This window comes from Dermacentor variabilis, chromosome 1, assembly GCF_050947875.1.
Source record: "Dermacentor variabilis isolate Ectoservices chromosome 1, ASM5094787v1, whole genome shotgun sequence".
Classification (NCBI taxonomy): Eukaryota; Metazoa; Arthropoda; class Arachnida; order Ixodida; family Ixodidae; genus Dermacentor; species Dermacentor variabilis.
Window position 1 is genome coordinate 83,648,690 of NC_134568.1, and position 16,601 is coordinate 83,665,290.

Genomic DNA, 16,601 nt, shown 5'->3' on the forward strand with positions numbered 1-16,601 from the left:
CTTGTACAGGCCCACTATGTGATGTAAATATATGGGACAGGGTGAGCTGTTCCAAGCCAATAGAGGAAACGTGGGATTTCTTCGTAATTCCGTGTATTTGAAGCCTCACTAGTGGTCCCGGTAATGTCCATGGAGGTGTCTCGGGGATGTTGCTGGCCTGGATCGAGCTTTACAGAAACGGCTCCATCTTCAGAGCGCACTGCATGCTGAAATCTTTGCATGTACGAGCCTCTCTCACAACAGTCCAGGTCCGCTTTTTTATCCCGTTTATTTCCCTCTTTCACCCGTCGAGGGAATTCACTGGCCAATCACAAAACCCGAACTGTTCACAATATTCCGTCCCGAACGTCCCACCTTTTTGCAGAACTCCTTGATCTCCAACGTTGCTCAATACGAGGCAACCACGTGGCAAACTGTAAACCTGCTGTCGACGCTGTTTCCACGGGAGTCCTCGACAATGGCCCCTTTCATCAATTAGTGGCCTCTTCGTGACGGTCAATCTGTCAGTTCGGGAGACTGGCCTTCGCGGTAGTCGGAGGGCGGCGTTGTCGCCGTGAAGTGAGCTGTCATTGTTTACGCGTCACCGTCGGCGCCAGGTCCCGTCGTTGTCCGGCCGGGGACTCGTCTCGCCTGTCAACTGTGGGCGGTCGAAAAAAACCGATGGTTCGGAACATAATTGCTTGTCCGTAAGCATCAGGTGATGCTGATTTAGTCGCCTCGAGTAAACGACGAAGCGTTAATAGCACTCCACAGCCGTACGTCTGCCGGTGAAGCACCCTTTGTTCCGAGGGATCACCAGACACAACAGGATAAGCACAACCGGAACGAGGTCACGTGATTCAGATGCTATGAGTAAAAAAAAAATATGCAAAGGCACTTTGGTTTTGCAATGGGCGATGACAGCACGATGTATTGCGTGGTGGTGGATTTGCTGACTGCAAGCTTGTTTGCACGCTCTATATCACGACTAAAACTTTGGAGGCGATGGCAGCAGCGAAAAATTTATATTCTCATGTGGTGCTGTTGTGCTGCCTGAGATTTAAACGTGCATCGGCCAAACCGTGCATTCTACTACTCTATTTCAGGCTGCATGTCTAGAATGCAAATTTTTTTTATTATTAACTCGCGGTCAGTACCTTTTTGCTCGCCGGTGTATACGTACATTGCACTATGATCACAAGAATAATTACTTCACAGTCTTGATAGTGTACGAATGTGTAATGGTCACATCGAATATTCCTTTCACCTGAACACGTATTCGTTCACCGTTACAAGGTGTCGCCTTTGCTGTCACCATAATGGTTGTGTCACTGCGGCACGACCTTCGTTCGGCTATTCTTCGAGGAGGTTAAACCCGATCGAGTCCGATCAATTGATCGGCAAATTTTGCCCATCTGTCCGCGAATGCAAGTTTTGTTCACTATGTAGCGTTGGGAGACGTGCTTCAGTGTGATCTAAGTGAAGGCTGCGTCGCGACTGTCGTTTGTTTGACACCGGACCATATGTCTCGTTTATGCTAAGGCACTTGCCAGCTTCCGCGTTTAAAGCACGCGCGAAGCGTGGAGGTTGATACGGGCTTAGAGGGGCACACTGCAGGGTCAGAGAGAACATGGCATTGAGAGTAGGGATCGCGGTTTACCAGATGAACGCCTTGTTGCTACTGCTGCTGGGTCGGTCGGTATCTTGAGGATATATGCATGCAACAAATATATCCTCAAGATACCGACCGACCCGGCAGTAGCCAGAAGCGACGTCAAACCCGGGCGTGCAGGCGAAAATAGCCTTGCTTTAAGATATGGGCGCAAATATGATTGAAATAGGACTTTTTGTGCACAAAGCTCGCTACTATCAGTTCACTTGTGAAGTGTGATAAGCGAATGCAGGAATTAAGAAGCACGGACGCATTCCGAATTTGGATCGGAAACAGTCGTAACTGGTCTCTACTTCATTTCGCATATGAAGAGTAGTTAACGTAAACACAGCCAGATACGCTCGGGAGCAAGACACCCAAACGACCCATGTGGGCGTAAAAATCAGTGCGAGCTGGCGATTCGGGGGTGGAATTCACTACGCGAATTTACGAACAAATTTTGGCGTATGACATATATTACGAAAAAAAGCGTATTCACAAAGCTAAAACTGTTCGTAGGATCAGCACGCTTGCGATGCCCGCCGCTGCAAAGACGCGCTGTAGTCGAAAAAAGGCGTGCATGTTATGGTGGCGCAGGTGCGAACTTGAATACATACGCCAATGGTAAGGCGTAAGTCTATTCACAAAACTTAAACAGCCATCGCAGCTGCCGACGTAAAAAGAAATTTCTGCAAAAGGAGGGTGACAGTCTTACGAAGCTAATTTTATGTCTGTCTGCGGCCACTCGAGCTGACGCGCGTAAGCGTTGGAACGCGCTGTAGCGGCGGTTTGCCCAGAGGCCACGACTGATAGCCGAGGATGGCGCGTGCTTATACCTTTGTGGCGCGCTATGATTTGTACGCACTAAACTGCATTGAGCAGTTTAGTCCGTACCGTAGTTTCGCGATTCTAACCACCCCCCTCTATTTTCGCGATAAAACAGGGAAAAAAGTTTGCATGCGAATCTAAGCACCCCCCTATTTGTTAGGAAGCGCGCGTAGCCAAGGCCACCAAGCGCGCTTGCTCACTCTGTCATCGAGCCGGAGCCGTCGGAGTCCCGAGGTGGCACGGCATCCGCGGCGCGAGTAAGTCGTACAGCCGGACTGTACGGGTGTATGGCGAAAGCTACAGAAAGCGTCCCCATCAACCATCGCAAAGTGGATTTCGGATGCTTGGAAGCGGGTCCAAGTGGACGCTGTGGTCAAATCATTTAAGAACTGCTCGATCACAAACCACTTCGACGGAACGGAAGATGACCTGCTTTGGGATACCGAGAGCGGCGTTTCAAGCGGTGCGACGAACTCGAGTGGCAGTGATAGTAACTGAGCATCCGACACAAGCGGTCGGTTCACTGTGTGCACCGATTTTTCTTTTGAATGTTTGCAAAATAAAATGTTATTTCTCGCACCCGTCTCGTCGTGATGTCGCAGCGAAAAGAGGGAGGGGGGGGGGTCATTCTAGATTTTTCGAATCTAAGCACCTCCCCTCACTTCGGGCATCGCGATCGTGAAAAAAGGGGGTGCTTAGAATCGAATAAATACGGTGTAATTGGGCGTGCGTTGCTGTGGAAGGCAATAACATTAATGCTGTGCTGCGAACTTCTGGTCAATGTCTGATAGGCTGCGTTTCTTTATGCGCGCAATAGCCTGAATTTTCATACTCGTCATGAGTCTTTTGGGTGTTAGCAAATAGAAGTGCAGTGACAACCGTCCCTGACAACCGTCAAGTTTGTCATTGATGTGTTTTAAGCACTTCTATAGTTCTTTTTTCTGTTTCTGTTTTTTTTTCTAGTTTGAGCACTATCTCGCTCACAGGGCTGCGGATGACTACTTTTCCCAACGCTTTTGACGTTATAATTGTCCATGCGAAATGAAACAACGAAAAAACGCCTAAACGTTTCTAATTATCAAAACTTGTTGCTGTTGCACAATTCGATGCCGTCTTACGTGCTGTTAGCCTCAGCCTTCTATAACATAGCTCATAGCTTTAATTCAGCATCAAGTTGAAGCGACGTAGTGTCTGTACTCACGGTTTTGTTCATTCTTTGGCCTACGATGTCAGCAAGCGTATGCGTACGACGGACGGAAATACTGCATGTGATATGAAGCGGGATGTCAATACCATGACATTACAAAAATGAAAAAAGAAAAGCTATGGGGGCACCTAAGCAATTCATATGATGTCTAAATGCGAGAGCATTACTTGTCGCTGAGTTTAGTGTTGCGGCAAAATGTTGCCGAGTTGAGTGCTGCTGCGTTATGTTTCCGAGTGTAACCTTGCTGCTAATGAGGCCGCAACAACGCAAGACGACAAACCGGTCATATTGCGATCTCTCAGCTCAGTTTTATAGGCGGTGATCTCATTAAAGTATTGTTTAACGCACACTGCGTTGAGTGTTCTTTCTCGATGGCACCAATTTTTCAACACGATGACACCACTTTGCCGAGCGATGACAGTACTTTTCCGAGCGTCACCGTGGTGTTGGCACTAGATTTCTTCGTCGGGTTCGTAGCGAACTCAACCTCATATTATAGGGGGATGTCGTAGACGTCGTCGACGAGTACCTCAAGCGCACACTGCATCTTATTCGTCGGCCATGGGCCCCGGCGTCTGTGGACTCCCGACTACGCGAAAGGCAGAGCGAGCGGCTGCAGCTCGCCGTGCTCGCTTCGCAGTTACTTCGCAGCCGCTCGCTCTGTCATCTAGTGGATCGCCCACCAGGCAGAGCGCAGCCACGTGCATAGTCTCGAACATATTCATCACTGTCGCCCGTAGCAACTGTTGCACAATGCAACGGTGGTGGAATGGTTAGCGCGCTCGGCTACGGAGCGGCAGCAGTGAGAGTTGGGTAGAGGATCGAATCCTCACCGTGCCTACTTCTTTATTTAATTAGATCAAGATGACGTAATTGGTGTGCCGTTTTTCTGCCACGGCTTTCTGATGACGGCGGGTTCGCACAATGATCAGGTAATGCTCTCGCATTAACACACCCCTCACCAGGTCCGGCCATTTTGAGCCGACAAGCGCCGTGCATACAATGCGCACCAACGATAGTGGCTGCTAAGTATTACATTGCTACGCGCCGCGGAAACAGCTGAAATTTCAAACCGAACGCCGTTTGCCCTTCTCGCGGGCGCCGCGCTCCAAGCCGGGAGGGATGACGCATGCGTGCCAGTGCGCCTGCGTACGTGCGTCTTTGCTGTGACGTCGTTCCTATGTGACTCGTGACATCGAGAATTATTCCAGGCCAACATCTGTTATTTGTGTAATCTGTTGCATCCATACACGAACTGAGGTTTAGAGATATAGTAAAACACAAACCGAATGTCTGGGTGTATTTGTTTTACTTCGCACCGCAGCAAGAGAGATGTACGATCAGCGTCAAATGAAACGTGAACAGCCGAGCGCGTGGCCGAAGCATAACTGAGGGTATACAGTGCGCGCTGTCCAGTCATCACCATTGACAGGCACGCACATCCTGTTTGCATGGCCGCACCGCGCGATGCCCCTATAGGGAGATATTCTCGCTTCTGTTCTGATTCTTACATTCCAAAGGGAGAAAATAAAGGTAATAGAGAACAGAAGCTAACATTTGCAGCTTACGGCGAGTGTTGTCGCACAGTTCGCCGGAACCACAAGTGCTATCGGCGCGAACAGCGGTGCGCGGGGTGCAGTTTGTATCGTCGTCATCATAGATTCGCTTACGTGGTTTGCCGTTTGTGCGCCGCATTCAATCTTTCAATTGGCAAACTTGCGCAGCGCGGTATCGCTGGCAGCCGCGACGATGGCCGGCGGGGGCATGCCGTGCGCGTGTGGCCGTTTGTTTTACTCCCAAACGAGCGCCGTTCGGCCAAATGAGATGTGCGCGTTTGTCAGTGGTGATGACTGGACGGCGCGCACTATACCCTCACTTATGCTTAGGCCACGCCATAGAGTTTCTAAATAAATATTCTAGAGGGAAATGCGGCGCTAGTGTCTACGGGGGCTTTCTTGAGCGTTGCCTCAACGTACATGGGAATTATGGGAAGTACAGGCTTCGGATTGACTTCGATCTTTAGACTAGTGGCATTTCCTTGTGGCGCAGTAAACGAAGCTATACTCAAATATTATCGCGTAAAATGTAATTTTATTTCTGAAGTATTTTATATAATGTACAACGAGTTACATAAACTTTGTATGACTGAGATTGAAGCACGGTTTACTATGGTTTATCAACAGAGCACACCAGGGCATGCATTCTTGTGCGATTCTGTTGCCGATTTAATGCCAGAGAATACTTTTTATTTATTTTTACAACAGCAGTAACAACCGTACATCTACTTATATAAAAATACTCATCTAGTATTTATGGAACAAAATATGTTGTATTGTGAGAAAGTGTTGCGCCCTTGAGATGAATGAATACCAGAAGAGTCGTGTCTGCTACGATGCCTGCTCGCTGCAAACGCGAGGCTTCCCGCAGACGACAGGAGCTTACGAACTCTTTCGCTCTTTCGAAAGGCTGCGTCGGCTGTCACGATTGCTGAACGTCTCCAAGTACTTTTAAGCGCATCTGCTGTAGTGCTAGCTAGGGCGCTTGTCGCCTCCGACGAGTATGTTCCATTATATTTTATATTGACGTACCGCTACCGAAGCGTTATGGCGTGGCTTTGCACTTACCCATTTTGTGACACTAGACTACAGCCAGGAAGCAGCAACCTTTCCTACCACAAGTAAGTTCGTGGTCTCAAAGTCCTAAAATATTCAATTCCATGAGCACATAAACGAGCAATGCGTAATAAAGCCCTCAGTAAAATTTGATTGTCAAGCCACTAGAAGTACAACTGTCTGTCTTGTATCAGTAGTACCTTCGTTTTCCTATTCTGAAGTTTCATAAAGCTCGTAACGCTACAGCGCCAACATAACACATTTAACAAACCAAGGTCCAAACGGTCAAAACATGTTCTTTCGACGTTTACGATGCCGTCGCTTTTTCGTCAGGGCTTCGACACTACACCTCGACACGAACATCGTCCCAGCCGCTGGCCCAGCGCGCTATCACCATTTCGAACAACAGAACAAAGGCAGACAGCTTTGCGTTGCACTGTTCTTGGAGCGAAACCAAAACTGCCAAAAAATACTTGTAGACTAGTTCTCCAGTCAACAGAATGCCAATCCGTAGCCTGTACTTCCCATCATTCCCATGATGGCTGAACGATCGCAGCGCCAGATTCCCCTCTAGTTATACTAATATCAAACTCTGTGGCCACGCGCTCCGCTGTCAACGCATTTGACGTTGATAGTACTTCCGTTTCGTCTGCTTCTTCCCACATCATGCAGTCGCGCGCGCTGACACCGAAACTATGCCATTTTCTACCGTGTTCCAGCGCGCGATCATGCTCTGTGATCTGCTTGTGTCTGCCTCAGCGTTCGCGTAACACTGACTTATACCGCTAGTCAGGCGTTCTCGTGCACAGCGAAACGAGGCAAACACAATAGCTTGCGCGCGATACCGTCAGCGGAAGTGCACCGCGCAGCAAAAAAGCGAGGGGGAAACAAAATGAAGGCGGGGCCCGTGACGTATGCGTCACGCGATCCTCGAGGTCCGGTATGGGAGAACGCAGGGAAGGAGTTCCGCTTGCGGAGGCTACGCGGGGCAAGTGGAGAGAGTCTCTCTCTTGGCAAGGGCGCTCGCCTCCTGAAATCCTGGGTTCGCGGCTGGGCCTCTCGATTTTCGGAGTCCTGGCTGCCCGCTGGCAGCCAAATGGCAGCTAGCTAGTTCCGGTCTTGGTAGGAAGTCACGTGGGCTGGGATCCCAAGACAACCCGAACCTGCCCGAAGTTTGCAAAATGGAACGCCGGGACAGCTGGCCAAATGTAAACATGCTACCAGCATGGCAGCAGCGCCCGGCAAGGCCGGCGCGCGCTCGGCGTCGTCGGCCCATTTATGCGTTGCCAGCTTGAAAATATGTAGTTGCATTCAGGGATACGATCAGTTTCGCACGATTTCGCGCGACTCGGCTCAGGACGCGCACTGGGCCAAACTCACCTTGCGCAGCGCAATAGATGGCCTCCGACGCGTCCGATGACAAGACGCGAAATCGCGCGTAAGTGATCGTATACTCGAAAGCGATAGCTCGAGGATCCTTGCTCGCAGCGATCACGTCGCCCACCGGCGGCGACATTCATGAGCTGGCGTTGTGTCATCATTTCACAAGACATGAAAAAACGGGATATCGGGTACGTCTCATTCGCATAAAATTTCGTGCCGACCTGCGATCACGTCGCCCACCGGCGACATTGATGAGTAGGCGTTGTGTCATCACTTCACAAGACATGAAAAAGCAGGATATCGGGTACGTCTCATGCGCATAAAGTTTCGTGCCGACCTGCTTGGGCTTCGATTTCAGAAAGTTTGTTGTGGCTGATGGTGCTTCTCATTTTGACTCTAAGGAGCTGGGGACGCGGCTGGCGCATGAAAATGCACGCTGCCTGCATGTGACAAGTGAAACGTTTCACACGAAAAACAACATTGGTCGCGATCATGAGAGCAATGAGCCAATGTACGTGTGTCTAATGTACGTGTGCCTATTACTCAATCAGTGTATTCTTAGATCAACGGGCTGCAGTTCGAACACATGTTGGTTTCGAGCTGCCACCCAAGCATACGACGGAGAGACGGACGCGAACACCGGCTAGCTGCAACGCCTTCGCTAACTGCAGAAAAAGGAGATATCTCCGCGTACATACGCGAGATATGTGAAAAGGAACACCACCAGAGAAAGACGAGCCGAAAATGTACCGCAATATGTGTGAATGAGCGTCTACAACTTGCGTGGAACACGATGCAGATAACATGCTCGCATGAGAGCGCGGCGCGCTGATCGCCGCGAAGAAGCCTTGGGGACAGACACATATACACACGCAAAAGCTTCAAACGGCTCACCACTGCTCGTATCACACCGCTTCGCAATGCGGAACGGTGCGTTAGCACCTAAAAAGATAACGCTAGAAGTAAGGAAATCCGAAGATGACCGTAGACAGTTGGCTGAGCGAGGTAAATTTAAGTCCTGAAGCGCCCGCGTTGCAATCCGTGAAGTCTCTGCAAAGATGGCCTGCTAGCCAGAGAACTTCCAGAGAGCAGCCAGACCAAAATCGTCCTGGCAGGTTCTGGCAGCCCGCGGGTAGCGAGAACCGTCCAGCCAGCAAACCGTCCAGCCAGCAAACCGTCCAGCAAAACGAACGCCCGGCGGAAGTGCGTCGCGCGGTCTGCGAAAGCAGTGCGCGTTTCGTTGTCGGTAGGCGCTCGAGAACGTCGTCGACCAGCACCTTATAGAGGGCACCGGCTGCCGAGGGAGCTGATATTACAACCGGCATTACAACCTCACCTGCAACCAACCGTGTGCAGCGCGATCGCACACCATTCGATGAACGCATGGGTGCTGGGCCCCTTGCCTTAAGCCCATGTTTACCACATATTATACAGTTTTTTTCCCATTTGCGTAATTAGTATCGAAATAAATACATTTAGTCGCTTTGTAATATGTGGTGGCGGGGATGTTACTACAGGCGGGCTCAGCCTCGCAGACCTGGCCGGCAATTGCTCCGCCCGAGCGTCTCCTTGTGCGCCAGATATGTCACCATGTGTCCATCAGTCCTATCTTTTGCAGAAATGTGAGAAGAACGCGTAACACTCTCACTGCAATCCTTCTGACGGCGGGGAACCGGCGGGCGATGGTTGCGCTTGTCGGCGCCGTAGCAGACGCCCGGAAAAGGATGCTGTCGAATAAGGGTGTGCAGTGGTTTGCCGAAATAATATAGCCTCAACCACATGTGCACGATGTGCGATCATGCTATCAGTTGTCCGCACTTCCTTCATTTCGTGTCGTTTAATCCGATATTTGCTTCCTCCTGGCTCTCGTACGACGCCGTTAAGTTAAACGCGCTGCCACTTCGTTTGCACCCTTACCTCACAGTAAGAACGATTTGGCCGAGAAATTGCGTACGAACAGCGCAACTTAGTGAATTCCGCCCCAGGTTCATACCGCCATGCAAACGAGGTCACTGTTCGCGTCTACCTTGATATGAAAGATTAATAAAAATTTCTATTTGGACATTGTGCCTCCAGCACGGCGTTCAAATCGTCTCCTCGGATAAATGTCACTGCATGAAGTCTTGACATCTCCTCCGAGCTTGGAGGCGGAGCAATTACCAGCCAGGCCATCTAGGCCATCCCTGCCTGTAGCAACATCGCCACCACCTAGGACCACACGTACAACCTTCGATGCAATACTTTCATGTGACCCGATTCAAGTATATATGCCACAAAGCAAACATTCGAATGAAGGAAAACGTATGCACGCGCTGGTATCGGGCGATATTTAAAGCGCTCTCGCAGCAATCGTTGAAAAGACCGATTTCTAGGCTTTAACGTCCCGGACTAGAACTTGGGCGATTAGCGACACCACACAAGACTCCCAACTGGCTCTATCTTATTTCAGTGCAAACAGATTCTTTACATTTCCCAAATGCCTACTTGTCACACTGCCGCGCTAAACTAAATGTGACGTCAACGGAATACTTAGCACACGTTGGGGTCGGAATACTTTGGAACTGGTACTAGTATCAGGATTTCGGCTACATGAACTTCATTCCGCCTGGCTTCAATACCGATGTTGCGTCATGTGGCCTGTTGGTCAGTTGGTCAGACAAGTTGGTCAGTAAAACGTTGTTAATGACCTAAGAGAAAAGTGTGTTTTAGCGTAATTGACCGTCTCTTCAAGCAACCTACCTGGACATGGAATCGGTGCCGTCACAGAGGCATTCTTTTTTTAATGCTTTTGAATTTAGAAGAAAAATGCGCGGTAGTTGGCCTACCGTATACGTGTGCATGCTCACGAAGTCCCACAAAGGGCGTTTCACGACCTCTTCAACAGCTGCTTGAAGTGTTATTACGTGACCTATACCGTGTTTATTATTTATTTATTATTTTTTTAGTTGCAGAAAAGTTTTAAAGCTGCCTGTGACAGCACAATTCTAAGCCTTGAGCTAAATTACTCGATGAGGCGGCCATTACTTTTAAGACAAATCAAAATTTTTAATGAACAGTTAACCTAACTACACTAATTCATTTTTGAATTACTTTGCAGCACAGATTTGAATGTGCGAGTCGTAGCCGGACAGTTCGCAAGTCATATCCGCTTGGAACGAATTATCAGGGCTATATACCGGTTTCGAGATATTAATTTTCGAAGTCTCCGACGAAATGCATTGTCGTTCCAGTTACTTTTGTGCTTCGCTTCAATGCATGAAACAGCGTTTTCTTTAAAAAAAGGTAAGTGGAACAACAGTTCATTTTTACCTCAAGTTTGACGGCACATATATAAAAACCGGTGCCATTCTCAGAATTCGTTCCAAGTCGATATGCCTTGCAAACTCACTAGCTACAATTCGTATGTTGATATATGTTCCATAAATAATTAGTTAAAGTATAATTATTGTAATTATTTTATTTATTCAATTGAGCATTTTCATTTCTAGTAGAAATAGTGGCCGCCTCATCGAGTAATTTAGCTCAGGGGTTAGAATTGGGCAATTTTCTGGCACATGTACTAGTGAGCTGTTTTAAATAGGCGGCCAAATGACTTTCATATACTAGAGAATTTGACCTTATGAATTGGACGTGAGGCATTGCGTGCAGCGTTGGCGTGTAGACCATTTCAGGACCTTGGGGTCCTGAAATGCCCAGAAATGCCTTGCGAAGTTGAAGTGCGTGGCACAATGAAAAAAAAAAATGGCCAAAAAAACATTTAAAGGAGAGCCCCTCCGCCAGGGCGGCTGCCTGCCTCTTATATACATTGGCTGCATAATCGGAGGGCATACTCAACCCGACATATTGTCTTGTAAAGAAGCGACATTTGTCGTGAGCTTCTGCGAGAGACATGAGCTTTTCTTTCTGCGCGCATGTGTGTGTTCTCGCATTTGCAGGGGACAAGAAAAGGTCGTGTGGTGGCACAGCTGCTGCATGCAAAGGCATGCATGCTTCTGCATGACCAGGGGCCCTATAACGTAAAACTATTCCAATATGTTTCTATTCCAATCTCCTGACGTCAAATTTGCGTAACCACCGACGCAAGCACCGGGCGGTCACCCGCAGGGTTGTCTGAACAGACCAATCAAACGCTCTCCTCGTTCATAGGAGGTCACTTTTGTTTGCTTGCAAAACGAATAACATTGCCTACACTGAGCGGCTTGTCTTATTTAATTGGCTCGCAAGAGGCGAGGAGCACGCTCAAGTGGAGAGGGATTTGATGGGGCCGAGCCAGTGCACTGAAAATCGATAACCGGATGAAGAGGGTGGTGCCGGCGTCTGCGATTGGTCGGCTTTCCCTTACTTAGCTTGTGGTGGCTGGTCGAAAATCACGGCGGCATGCAACGGAAGCTTAAGAATGACGCCAAAACTGACCCTCAGCAAAGAATAGTTGGCAGAATGAGGTAGTAAACGTGCCGAAAGGGCTCGAAAACGTTACACGGCCACGCAAGAAGTTTTATTATACGCAAATACACCCATGCTCTCCGGCAGGTGCGAGTAGCCAGCGTCTCAGCGATCGGTGGCAGCCATCTTTTATTCCATTCGGAACGGGGCAGCCTGCGGCTATTCCGAAGAAAATGCAGTTTTGTTCGGCATATTAATGCATCTTTATCGTGTACACGTCACTTTGACGCGGATAGTTTGTGCGGTTTTGTGACATCGCGTGACAGGCAGGGGAAGTGGGTGCAGCCCGAAAGCTTTTTACAAATAGCCGAGGGCTAATGGCGAAAGGGGTCGAATCAGAAATAACTGTTTTTCTTTTTGCTGTCAAATTATGCATAATCAGTGTGTACACATCATATCAGATGGGGAGGTATCGCGGTTTTTGTGACGTCGCGTGACAGACAGGTGAAGTGGGCGTGGTCGAAAAAGTTTTTGACCAATCGCGTTGGGCTGATAGCAGAATTGGAATAGAAAAGTTTGGAATAGTTTTACGTTATAGCGCCGCAGTTTAGTCATATCGTAAGAAGCCAAGAAACAAAGACACCAAGGACAGCAATTACTTGTATTTGCTGATAGAATTAGAGGAATATTAAATTAGTAAATAAAGGTGGATCAAAAAACAACTGGCCGCAGGTGGGTCACGAACCCACGTCTTTGCATTACGCGAGCGATGCTCATACCAGTTGAGCTACCGCGGCGCCGTTTTCTCATCAAGTTTCTGAGGTATTTAAGATTATCTGCGAGCACTAAACCTGGGAAAACGTTGTGTGACAAGTCCTGGTGCTTCTATGAAAAGGTTATGTGATATGTACCCTGGATCCCTATTGCAAAAACCAGCGCCACTGGGACCCAGTGCGCCGGATTATGGGCCCAGTACAGCGCGCTGGACGCTGGGGCGCTGGGAAGGCGCGGCGTACTGGGAGGCACTGGCTACTCGTGCGAAAAACAGCTCTAGCGCGTTAAATATACGGTGCCTGGACACCGTATATATTTTTTTGAATACAAAAATCAAGAAAGAGCGGTTTAAGTGCAATAAAAAAAAGAAAAAAAAACGTAAAAAATAAAACTGCTCTGACAAGGATTCGAACGTCCGACCTACAGATCCCAAGCCCGTCATTTTACCACTACGCCACGCCATCTTTTTTTTTTTTCTTTCTTTCATGGTATTTATTATAGTTGCATTCAACCATTCAACCAGACGTTCACCAGTTCTGCATAGTCAGAGAATGGAGGGCACAATGAAAGTCACACACAGAAAAGGTAGCGTTCATACTGTGAGTAGAAACGTTCGTGTCACTTTAGAAGGGTGGCAAGGATAAGCACCTCAACAAAACAGGGTACCAGTCCGGTTGTACACCGAGTCCATCATAAACCTGCTTTAGGTGTAGTGTCATTTGGATGAAATTTGCCCTTGTAGGTACAACCGTTTCGGCGTTGCGGTCCATCATTCGCGTTTTCCACAAACTGTGCATTCCCATTACAAAAAACATATCGAAAGGCGCACTATTATCACAGGTTGGTAGCAGGTATCGCACAGTATGAGCGTTAATCTCAAAGTCTTTCTTTAAAGTCCGTTGGAGGACATCCCAAAATAGGATGGCGTCGGTGCAGCTAATAAAACAATGTTCAATTGTCTCTGGTACATCACAAAGGCGACAGTTAACAGAAGAGACAAAGATACCCTTTTTTTGTAGCCATGTTTTAACCGGTATGGTTTCACTATGAACTTTATAAAAGAATGTTTTGCAGCAAGGGGATAAATACATTTTGCGAACTCGCTTTAGCACATCGTGGCCTGGCAATTTAATGTATATTGATCGGTAAAGTGGAGGCGGAAATAGCATGGATAGTAAGTCATTGTACAACGTTTTGCGCGACACAGAATACAAGTATTCAGTGGAAAACCGAACTGTCAGGAAACGAACCGCCAAGTAAACTTCTTGCATGAACCCCCACAAGCATAAGCGCGAAGAAAAACTTGAAGAAACAACTAAATCAGGTAACACATTAACAAGTGTGACTTGCATGTATGAACGAATTACAGGATGGGAAGTATCGCGAAAATAGAAGAAACGAGACACTATTTGCCGCACATAAAGATGTACTAAGCCCAGCCCACCTTCACTAACAGGCCTAAAGATATTATCGCGCCTCATGGGCTCAAAAGTTGAAGACCATACGAAGGTTGCAAAGATACGGTGAAAGCGTTGGATGTATAGCCTAGCACAATGGATAACTTGCAATACATAGAAAATTTTTGTTGCCAAGAACTTATTGCAGGCTTCGGCTTTCCCAAAAATAGAAAGTCGTTGTGGAACGAATGTCTGGGCGTAACTTTGCAGTACAGAAACCCGTTCTTTCCAATAGTGTGCGCTTAATTTATATGCGTCTAGCGGCACGCCAAGATACTTTGGCGGGACATCAGTCCACTTAACGCCTGCAAACTGTTCTGGTGTATAGCACCATGAGCCAAACCACAAGCCTAAACTTTTTGAGGAGTTCATTCGCGCTCCTGATACGCTGCCAAATTCTTCTATTTTCGATATTACTTTTTCAACACTGGACTTATCCGTGCAGAAGAACGCTAGATCGTCTGCATAAGCTAAGACTTTAACTTCATTACCCAGTATATTGAAGCCATGGATGTTACTCGACTGAATTACGCTTAAGCATAGCGGTTCCAGGTAAAGGGCGAATAGTAGTGGGGACATCGGGCAGCCTTGTTTTACTGATGAGCAAATAGAAATGGGTTCGGAGAGTTGGCCATTAATAACTAAACGAGTAGTACAACAGGTGTAGCAAAGCCTAACGCCTTTAAGCACAATGGAGCCAACATTGACATGCTCCAGAAGGGAAAATAAATAGGAGTGACTGACACGATCAAAAGCTTTAGCAAGGTCTACCTGGAGCATCGCAAGCTGCTCAGTGGAACCATAACAGTATTGAAGAAGGGTACGGGCGATATGTATGTTGGTTTGAATTGATCGGCCCCTGATTCCACATGTCTGATGGGAACCAATTAGAATTGACATCGCAAATTGCAATCTATTAGATAGAACTTTCGCAAAAATTTTGTAATCCACGTTTGACAATGTGATTGGTCGATAGCCTTCAACGGAACGCAGTTTCTCTTTATCTGAACTTTTGGGAATTAAAACTGTGTGGGTTTTGCAAAAAGACTGCGGAAGGGCGTCAATCTCTAAACTTGAAATAAAAATATCCAATAATATGGGGCTGATAATTGATTTGAAAGCTTTGTAAAATTCACATGAAAGTCCATCGGGGCCGGGTGTTTTCGACAAAGGCAGCTGATCAATAGCTAGCTCAATTTCTTGAATCGTAAGGCTACCACTGATGACTGCACAGTCATCATCCTGTAATGGTTTGACAAGAGATACAAAACTCTCTAAAACTTTTGCATCGTGATCGTCCGGAGGGGCACTAAACAACATAGTGTAGAAAGTTTCGAACTGAGAAATTATGTCATTAGTATTTGTTACAAGACTACCTTCGGAGTATATTTCCGGAATTACTTTGGAAATACCGTGACGTCGCTCGTCAAGTAAAGCTTGACGTGTTGGTTGCTCAGATTGCAGAGCACGCCTGTTTCGAGATCGAATTCGCGCACCTCTGTAACGTAGCGCGTCATACTTTTGTAACTCACATTTAATGTTTTCTATGTCAACAATGTAAGTGCCTGGCATTTCGCATTCAATCTCATAAAGGCTACATAGGCTCTTAAGAAGCGTTTTTTCTTCATTCTTTCTATAGAATGATTTCACCGATCCAATTTCTATAGCCACTGCACGAACCTCTTGTTTAAAGAGTTCCCAAGCAGCAAATAATGGCAAGTCACTAGAAAGAGAATTGGCTAGAGCCATGCGCACGCGATTAATAAATTCCTGATCATTTAGGAGCTCAGAGTTAAGCTTCCAGAGTGCCCACTGTGGTCGGAAATTAGTTACAAATTTTTCACCAATGTTTGCGATAACCATACAATGATCAGAGAATGAAACGGGGATAGTAATGCAGGATAGTCCTCGAGAGAGGAGCGATGAAGAAACATAAATCCGATCAAGGCGGGCGTAGGAATGACCTTGAATTCTTGTATAAGAGCGAGCTCCCTGTCCCGACACTCCTATATCAACGAGCCCTGCATTTTCTATTATGTTAGACAAAACTTCACCGCTCCTGTCCCGCTGAGTGTTAATGCCGCTTCGATCGTTGGGATCACATACACAATTGAAATCTCCCATTAAAACAATGCAGCGATCACAGTCCAACAGACTAGACACAGTATCAAATAAAAGAGTTCGTTTTGCAGCGTCATTAAATGCATAGACGTTGACTATGCGCCATGGCACACCCTGCAACACAAAATCACAACATATATATCGACCTTCAATGTCGACATGATAACTAAAAGCTGAATAAAGTAGGCTCTTTTTCAGAAACAGGA

At 47.4% G+C, this 16,601-nt stretch overlaps 2 protein-coding genes across 3 annotated transcripts in view; one reads left to right on the plus strand and one right to left on the minus strand.

Annotated features, from left to right (window-relative positions):
- The window catches only part of LOC142577387 (uncharacterized), a 43,118-nt gene that overhangs the window by 24,966 nt on the left and 1,551 nt on the right, over window positions 1-16,601 (minus strand). The window lies entirely within an intron of this gene.
- Baldspot (elongation of very long chain fatty acids protein baldspot) overlaps window positions 1-16,601 on the plus strand; it is a 198,441-nt gene that overhangs the window by 5,899 nt on the left and 175,941 nt on the right. The window lies entirely within an intron of this gene.